We start from the raw sequence: 8,101 nt of genomic DNA, 5'->3' as shown, positions 1-8,101 counted from the left end.
TTCGACCACTACACAACTCCCTCTTACCATTGATTGCACAAAGAGCTCTAAGTTGCCCATCCATTTCAGTCAAGCCATATTCAAGTGAGAAAGTGAAGCTTAAGAGAAAGAATTTGACCCACTTGAATGTTGTGTTGGATGGTGATTTACGAAGGGAAGCCTCCCCACACTTAGACAATGCGAGGTGTACTCCCTTAGGCTCTTCCTTGGTTATTTCCACCTCTTGACAACTTCTTTCAATTTCTTCTTACCTGACAACTTCTTCAACAAGGATACCAATATCACTTGGTGTGGAGTTGTCTTCAATAACATCAATTTCACACCTAATGGGAGAGGGTTCAACTTTTGATAATAATTCGTTGATGATTGACTCCATCTCTTGATCAACCTCTTCATATTCCTCAATTTTGATATGTTTCGGAGGAGGTTGAGACTCCCATGGTGGTTCCACATCTCCTAAATTTCCAACCACGTCTTTCTTATCTTCAATAATCATAGGTTCCTCTAATTGTTCCAACACAAAACACAACTCCTCCTTCTCCACCGGATTTTCCAATCTCTTCTTCATGCTTTGCTCTTCTTTTGGTCTTTCACACGTGGTCACGGAAGTACCTTGAGTGTTCAAGCATTGGTAGGCTAAAGTGTGCACTACCTTTGTCAAGTTAGTCACAAACTCTAGGGTGTTCCTTTGCATATCCGCTTGTCCTTGAAGTAGCAAGGTGAGAGAATCATCTATTGGGGCTTGGGGTGGATACGAGGGTTCATCATCTTGGAGAAAAGGTTCATAGTAGGAAGGTGGTTCTTCTTGAGAAGGGTATGAAGATGGTGAGTATTGAGGTGGTTCATGGTAATAATCATGATAGGGTTGTGGTGGTTCTTAAGGTTCTTGCTCATAATGGTCATAAGGATATGGTATGGGTGATTGGTCATATGATGAATATGGATCATAGGAAGGTGCTTGGTATGGAAAGGCTTGTGAGTATGGTTGAGGTTCATGTTGAGGATAAAATTCATAGGCATATGATGGTAGTAATTGATTGTCACAAAAAGATTTACCATAGCCATTGAATTGACATGCATTAGGATGGTGATTATACCTATAAGGATCCGGAGGTTGTTGCCAATAAGAGTGATCAATTCCTTGAGGCTCCTCCCATCTTTTTTGGCTCTATCCTTGATACATGTGTTCATTGAAGTTCACATTTCCTACAACACAATTAGAACCAAGCTCATAGCCAAAGTGAGAATTCATAATAAGAAGAGAAAATAAGAAACAAAAGCTAGTAAGAAATAATGAAACAAAGTCCTAAAGCTAGCAAAAACTAACAAACAATCCAAAAATCAAGGTATTCACACTATTCACATATGTACAATAACCAATAACATAACACCATTGCAACTCCCCGGCAACGGCGCCATTTTGATGAGTAGATTTTTGACGGTTTAGAATTCTCAAATGAAATCTAGTTGCAATATAGTTTCTAAACCAACAAATAATCCTTTCATACAAAAGATTGTTTGTCACAAGTACAAACCCCTAAAATTATAAACCGAAGTATTTAAACCTCGGGTCGTCTCTCAAAGGAATTACAGGGTAGTGTTCTTGTTATTGGCTATGGGCATGTATATTTTGGGGTTTTGAATAGGGAACAAGAAAAGTATATAATAAAGGAAATCAAATGACAAAAAGGTCTTGGCAAGGTTTGGTGGTCAAGGATCTCTATCCTTATCACTAACCACAATATGATAATTACAAGGATCAATCCCACTAAGTCATCCTCTAACAAGCAAAGGAAAGTCAAGTGAGCTATATCAATCCAAGTCCATAAGTCCTAGCTATTCACTAATTGAATTAATGAGAGCTAGAGTCAATGGCTACCAACTATCAATCACTTGGACATTAGTAACTCAAGAATTCCTAAGTTACCTTTCCAAGCCAAGAGCATAAAATTCTACTCTAACATCCTCTCAAGCATTTTGACAAACACTTGAAAGGCACAAAAGGAAAGCATAGTAAATTGACAACAAGAATGAAATCTAACAACAATTATTGCAAAGAATTAACAACAACAATCAAAAGGAACATTATTGACATGAATTACCTCAAATTGAATTAAAAGAAAATAGAAGGAACAAGAGTAGATCAACAACAAAGTATGGAAGCAACATAGAAGAAATTACAACAAGAGAATAGAAGAACAAGATGTAAAAACAACAAATTGAAAGGTAGAAGTAGATGAGAGCATGAATTTAAACCTAGATCTAAACTTATTATCCTAAACCTAATCCAAATTCTAGAGAGAAGTGAGAGCTTCTCTCTCTAAAACTAACTAAAACTAATCTTAATGATTCCTAATGTGAATGATGATGTGAATCCCCCTTCAATCCTTGGTCCTTTTAAGTGCTTTGGCACCAAAGTTGGTTTAGATTGGGCCCACAACCTCTGAGAATTTGCTGGGCACGTTTTCACTTAAAAATCACGTTCCAGCACCGACGCGTACACATACAGCACGCGTGCGCGTCCCTGAGGTTTTTGCGATCCATGCGTGCGCTTGGGTGCATCCAAATCTTTGGCTTTTTCCATGTGTTCTCCACTTTGCATGCTTTCTTCTTCACTCCTTTGATGCATTCCTAACCTTTTCAACCTGAAATCACTAGCAAACGCATCAAGGCATCTAGTGGAATCAAAGGTGAATCAAAATTAGCTAATTTAAGGTCTAAAAAGCATGTTTTCAAATTTAAGCACAAATTAAGGAAGAATCACAAAACCATGCTATTTCATTGAATAAATGTGAGAAAGGTTGATAAAATGCTCTAAATTTAACACAAGATAAACCCTAAAAATGGGGTTTATCAATTACCACTGCCGTGTCCGTTGCGGTAGAAAGCTTCTAGATCGAGCCACCTCTTCTATCAACGTGTTTTCAGATATGTTCTCTCTATACTGTCGTTGCTGCCACTGTTGCCACTACAGTTTCTGCCACCGTTGTCACTACAGTTTCTACCGTTGATGCCACCGTAGTTGCCATGGTACAACATCGCTTTCTCTCACTCCAATTTCTCCTTTGAACTACTGTTGGTACTTCTTTTTCTTCTTCTTCCCTATTAATTTTCTGATATTTATTCTTTGTTAACAATAAATTTTTTCTCTGTGTTGCCTTCTCAGTTCTATTACTGCTGTCTCACTGGTATTCCCTCTTGTTATACTCTCTTGTTTTGTATTTTTTTTAATTTTAGATTTTAACCGAAAAGAAACATTCAACATAATTGTGAAAATTATTATAATCTCTTAAAATATTTTAATAATCGATTATATAAGTAATATATTCTTAGGAAGATATTTTTCAGAGATATTGGTTTCTCTCTCATTGATTTATTATGCTTCATTGCTTATTGTGTTCAAAGAATTTGTGCTGCTTACTGCTTGCTAATGCTCAGTAATGTTTAACTGTTTATGTATTATGTCTTGACTTGATTATGGTTTGGGTTTGATTGTACTTTATTGTTGTTTTGGTTACCAATTTTGTTCTTACTATTCTTGACTGTCTATTAGTACTATTGTATTGCAAATTAATGGACACTGTGCTTTAATTTAGACTTATATATCATTAGTGATTATTATGCTTTAATTCTAGACTTTTGCATCTACATGCTATATGTTTTCTAAGTGAATTCGCATACGCACGCAGTTTATCCTGAAGGTTGGAATTCTAGGTGGTCTATTTCAAGGTTAGACTGATTCTAGTTATGAAGTTCTGATATATGATTTGTTTTTTAATATATAGTTTAACTTTTGGATTTACTGATTTTATAATTAAAATTTTGATGAGAAATATGTATACTTTTAGACTTATTAAAGAGTTTTGAGGTGGATCCTTTGGTTCATTCTAATTAATATAGTCTTTTTATGCATTGTACATGGTTTCTAAAGAAGATAATTGGCTGAAGAGGTAATTTATATCTCTGAATTGATGTTTTCATGCAGTTCGTTCAATTATCTAGCAGATAAACGTAAATTTGATTTAAATAGGTATTTACACTATTGTCGGACTGAATGCCACCCTCGTCTATCAGAATCTGTTGCAACATTACTACAGAAAAGTTGTGAAAATCAGGCAGGTAAGGTTGAATATGTGACCAATTAGTAGAAAGAAATTTGATATCTCTTTTAGTTTTTACCAGTTATCAGTAGTTACAATAATGTTAATTCTTATATATTGCCTTGTCCATACTATGTCAATTTTGATTTAATTCTTTTTGCAATAAAATACAGGATATGAGGCAGCAAGCCAATGAAACTGGAGAAGCTACTACACCAATTATAGTAAGGCAGCTAGAAGATATTTTTAGGTTGAATGAGACATTTGCCAAAATGAAACTGTACGTATTGCTATTATTTTTCATAGACTTTACTTGCCCGTTCGCAACATCTGCTTCGGTTTAATTAAAACATTAGTTAATCCTTTATAAGAAATTTGTACCAATCATAGTAATATAGAATAGTGGTAGTAGAATAGAGTAGAAATAGGAAAATAGAGAAGATAAAATGGGAGAGATATGAGGAAAATAGGGGATAGAAATAGAGGAGCTGAATGAAAGTCACGATGATTTCTTTCTAGTATGTGTGTATATTATCAGTACACCCCCTCCCCACTTACCTTGCTAGCTGTTTGATGCGGGCGGAAATTGGCCAATTAAGAATTTATAATATAAAATAGCATTGTAAGTACAGTTCTTAACCAGCTAAAATTCGCTTATCAATTTAGAAAGGGTGTCACAAAATTAGAATAAAAATACTGGGAGTATGAATACCAGTTCATCTCCCAATGAGTTGAAAAAAAGGTGCTATCTTATTAATCAGGAGTTTTCCAAGAATTTTTTGAGAGTTGAATAATAGGAAATAAATAATTGTAAATTAACGCAATGAAAATTAAAAGAGATTTATATATTCAGAATAAAAATCCTTGACTGGGGGAATGATTAATTGGAAGTTCTATCCTTGTTGGAATTCTCTCAACTGTAGTATAAAGAGGTTGTTATTTTCACTTAATTAACCCTTACTAAATAAAGGAAAGTCAAGTGATTGAGCTAACTCTTATTCGTAAATCCTAGTCCTTTCCCTTGGGAAGGTCTAGCGTTAGTAAATAGAGAATTAGCCAACAACTTCCAATTTAACTAATCACTTGAGCATTCTAACTCAAGGGTCTCCATTTAATCAACCCCCAAGTCAAGTTGGGAGTCTACTCCATTGACATGAATATAACTTGCACAGAATTAAAAAGGGAATAAAAGGAAGACATGATAAACAATAACTGAGAATTAATTAAAAGTAAAAGTAATCATTTGCATTACTAAATTCTAAAAACAATCCAATTATAACTCTGAACAAAGATTAAGGATATGGAAGAGTAAGGGAATAAGAAAACAAACTAGAATAATAACTTCAACGGAGGTAATGACTTTTCTCAATATCCACAGCAAAAGCATAAAACTAAAAATATGTGAATGTAAAAGAAAACCTAGAGGAAGAGTAATTTTTCTCTAAGATCTCCAATCTAAAACTAAAACTACGCTAATAAAAATCTCTGTTGAGTCTCTGCTCGTTCTTTAGCTCTAGTCTGTGTTTCTGGGCCGGAAATTGGGTCCAAACTCGGCCCAAAATTGCCCCCAGCATTTTCTATGATTTCTGCAGATCGCGCATGTCACGCGTACGCGTCAAGCACGTGCACGTGTTGCTGGTCATCTTCGCGTGTCACACGTACGCGTCGGGCATGCGCACGCCTCAGGCACGCGCACGCGTCAGGTACGTGCACGCGTCACTATGAAAATCTCCAGATTGAGCGCACGCGTGAGCCATGCGTGCGTGTCAATGCTCGCTGGTTGTCTCCTTTATTTCTTGTGCTCCTTCTATTTCTGCAAGCTTCCTCCCCATCCTCTAAGCCATTTCTGCCCTATAAAGCCTGATAACACTGAACACAGATCACGACATCGAATGGTATTAAGGGGAATTAAAATACACAAATTAAATGCTTAGAAAGCAAGTTTTCAATCATAAAACAAAACTAGAAAGGAATTGTAAAACCATGCAATTCGTATGAATAAGTGTGCAAAGACTTGATGAAACCACTCAATTGAGCACAAGATAAACCATAAAATAGTGTAGGTTGCCCGCAATCTGCCCGTGTCCCATGGCGTGCCGGAGGTGTCTTGGTAAGTTGAGAGGCTGGTCTGTAAGGATACACCAGAGGAGAACAGCCATATCTGCAGAGAAGGAGGACTCGCGAGTGCTCAGAAAGACGTAGTGGGACATAATCTGTGCCCACACTCGAGCCTCCAAGGTAAGTGCTGAAGCCAATATGCCCTTAGGTCGGGATCAATGGTATCCATAGATCCATCTGCTGTCAGGTTGTGCGATAATTCTGAGGACGTCGTCCTAGTCAAATTGATATGTTTGGCGCTTGACAGAGGCTTCTTGGTATGCGTCCAATCCTTCTGGGGCAGGGGGGGATATCCAAGGCTTGCTGAATGGCACCTTCAGAGATAGGGACTTGCTTCTGACGGACATAGACAGATTACAAGGTTGGCATGTGAAAATTGGAGTAGAATTCAACTACCCATGAAAGATTAACCTGCCGTGGCTGTCTTCGTAAGAATCTCCATTGTTTGCGCTCAATGCGGGGCTCTACCAACTCAATAATGTGGGTAGGGAGGATGAGTAGGTGCTCATTATTGTAGTTCCGCTCAGCTAGGATGGGGAACATCTGCTCACAGTAGCGGTTAGTGAACCGCGCCGTGTCCCTTGCTGGAAAGGCTTTCTCTTTTTCATCGACCTTGATGATCCTCTTGACTCGCTTTGTGGATGGCTTGACTGATGTTGAGGATGGTTCTGCAGCTAGCGCTCTTTTTGTTCCTCTCCTTGCCAGTGGTTTGGGAGCAGCTTTCTCTTTACCCTTCTTGGTGGCCATCCTGAAAAGGGAAAAGGAAAGGAACGTGTAAAGCCGAGGGTTAAAGCAAGGAGGAGGACAGTACAAGTGACAATCAATGCCAAGGTAAAGATGGATGTCGTTAACAAATGGTCGCGACTACATGTGATCAGTTCATCAATAGAAATATAGCTAGTGCATGGTATGGCAAGTAGATGCAAGATGTTTATTAGCATGCCGACAAATGCATGAGTAGCATAGATTAAGCATCAATAGCTAAAATGTATTATCACTTGTAACAAACTAACAGTCATATTTGTATTGACAATTATATTCAATTAATAAAATATTGAAAGGGTTTTGTAAAAAATAGGCATTAGAGTAGAAGGATAGAATAATTAAAAATGCATAATGCCATACGGGCTTTTTCACAAACACTTAGTATGAATGGCAAATATGTTATTGAAAGTATTAAATTTGAACATGCAACCAACCCAAAAATAATTAGTGATAATTGTCAAACAATTCCTTAATAATCGACAAGAAATGATGGGAGAAAACAATCACCCAATTAGATTTCTAACGCCAAGTAAAATAATACAAAAATAAATAAATAATACGAAGAGAAAAAAGAAAATAGAAAGAAAGAACCTTGAGAAGAAGGTGACAAAGAGATGTAATGGAGGAGGTGAAGTGAACAAAATGTGATGGAAGGGGGAAAGAAGAAGAAAAGAGTAAAAAAAGAAGAAGGAGAAAAAGGATGTAGAATAAAGAAGAAAGAAGAGAAAGAAAGAAGAAAGAAGAAAGAAGAAAGAAATTAGGATTGGAAAAGAAAAGATAAGAAAAGTGGTGGCGCAGGGATCTGGTGGTGTTACGCGAGTGATGCGCACGCGTACTCCACGCGTACGCGTGGGTCGCGCAAATGGGTAGGCGACGCGTAGGCGTCGGTCACGCATACGCGGGACCGTGTTTGTGCTACTTGCGCGAAGGTAGCATTGCGCGCGCACAATTCTCTGTTTGTCTTGGTGTGTGTGCCAAAATGGTATACGACGCGTGCGCGCCATTGACGCGTATGGGTGAGTGTGCAGAATTTGAAAATGACGCGCACGCGTCACGGACGCGTATGCGTGAGTGACTTAGTGCCTTGGGCACAGTTCCCGCACCAGGCCATCACAACT

The 8,101-nt window shown here is 37.7% G+C and overlaps 1 long non-coding RNA gene across 1 annotated transcript; it reads left to right on the top strand.

Annotated features, from left to right (window-relative positions):
• LOC110272201 lies at window positions 2,864-4,562 on the top strand. Its single transcript, XR_002363170.1, has 3 exons — window positions 2,864-3,030; window positions 4,031-4,119; window positions 4,274-4,562. It is a non-coding gene; the product is annotated as an uncharacterized LOC110272201 (long non-coding RNA).

The sequence above is a fragment of the Arachis ipaensis genome, chromosome B05, assembly GCF_000816755.2.
Source record: "Arachis ipaensis cultivar K30076 chromosome B05, Araip1.1, whole genome shotgun sequence".
NCBI classification, from domain to species: Eukaryota; Viridiplantae; Streptophyta; class Magnoliopsida; order Fabales; family Fabaceae; genus Arachis; species Arachis ipaensis.
Note: the sequence above shows the minus strand (reverse complement) of the source record. Positions and strands in the feature narration are given on the sequence as shown.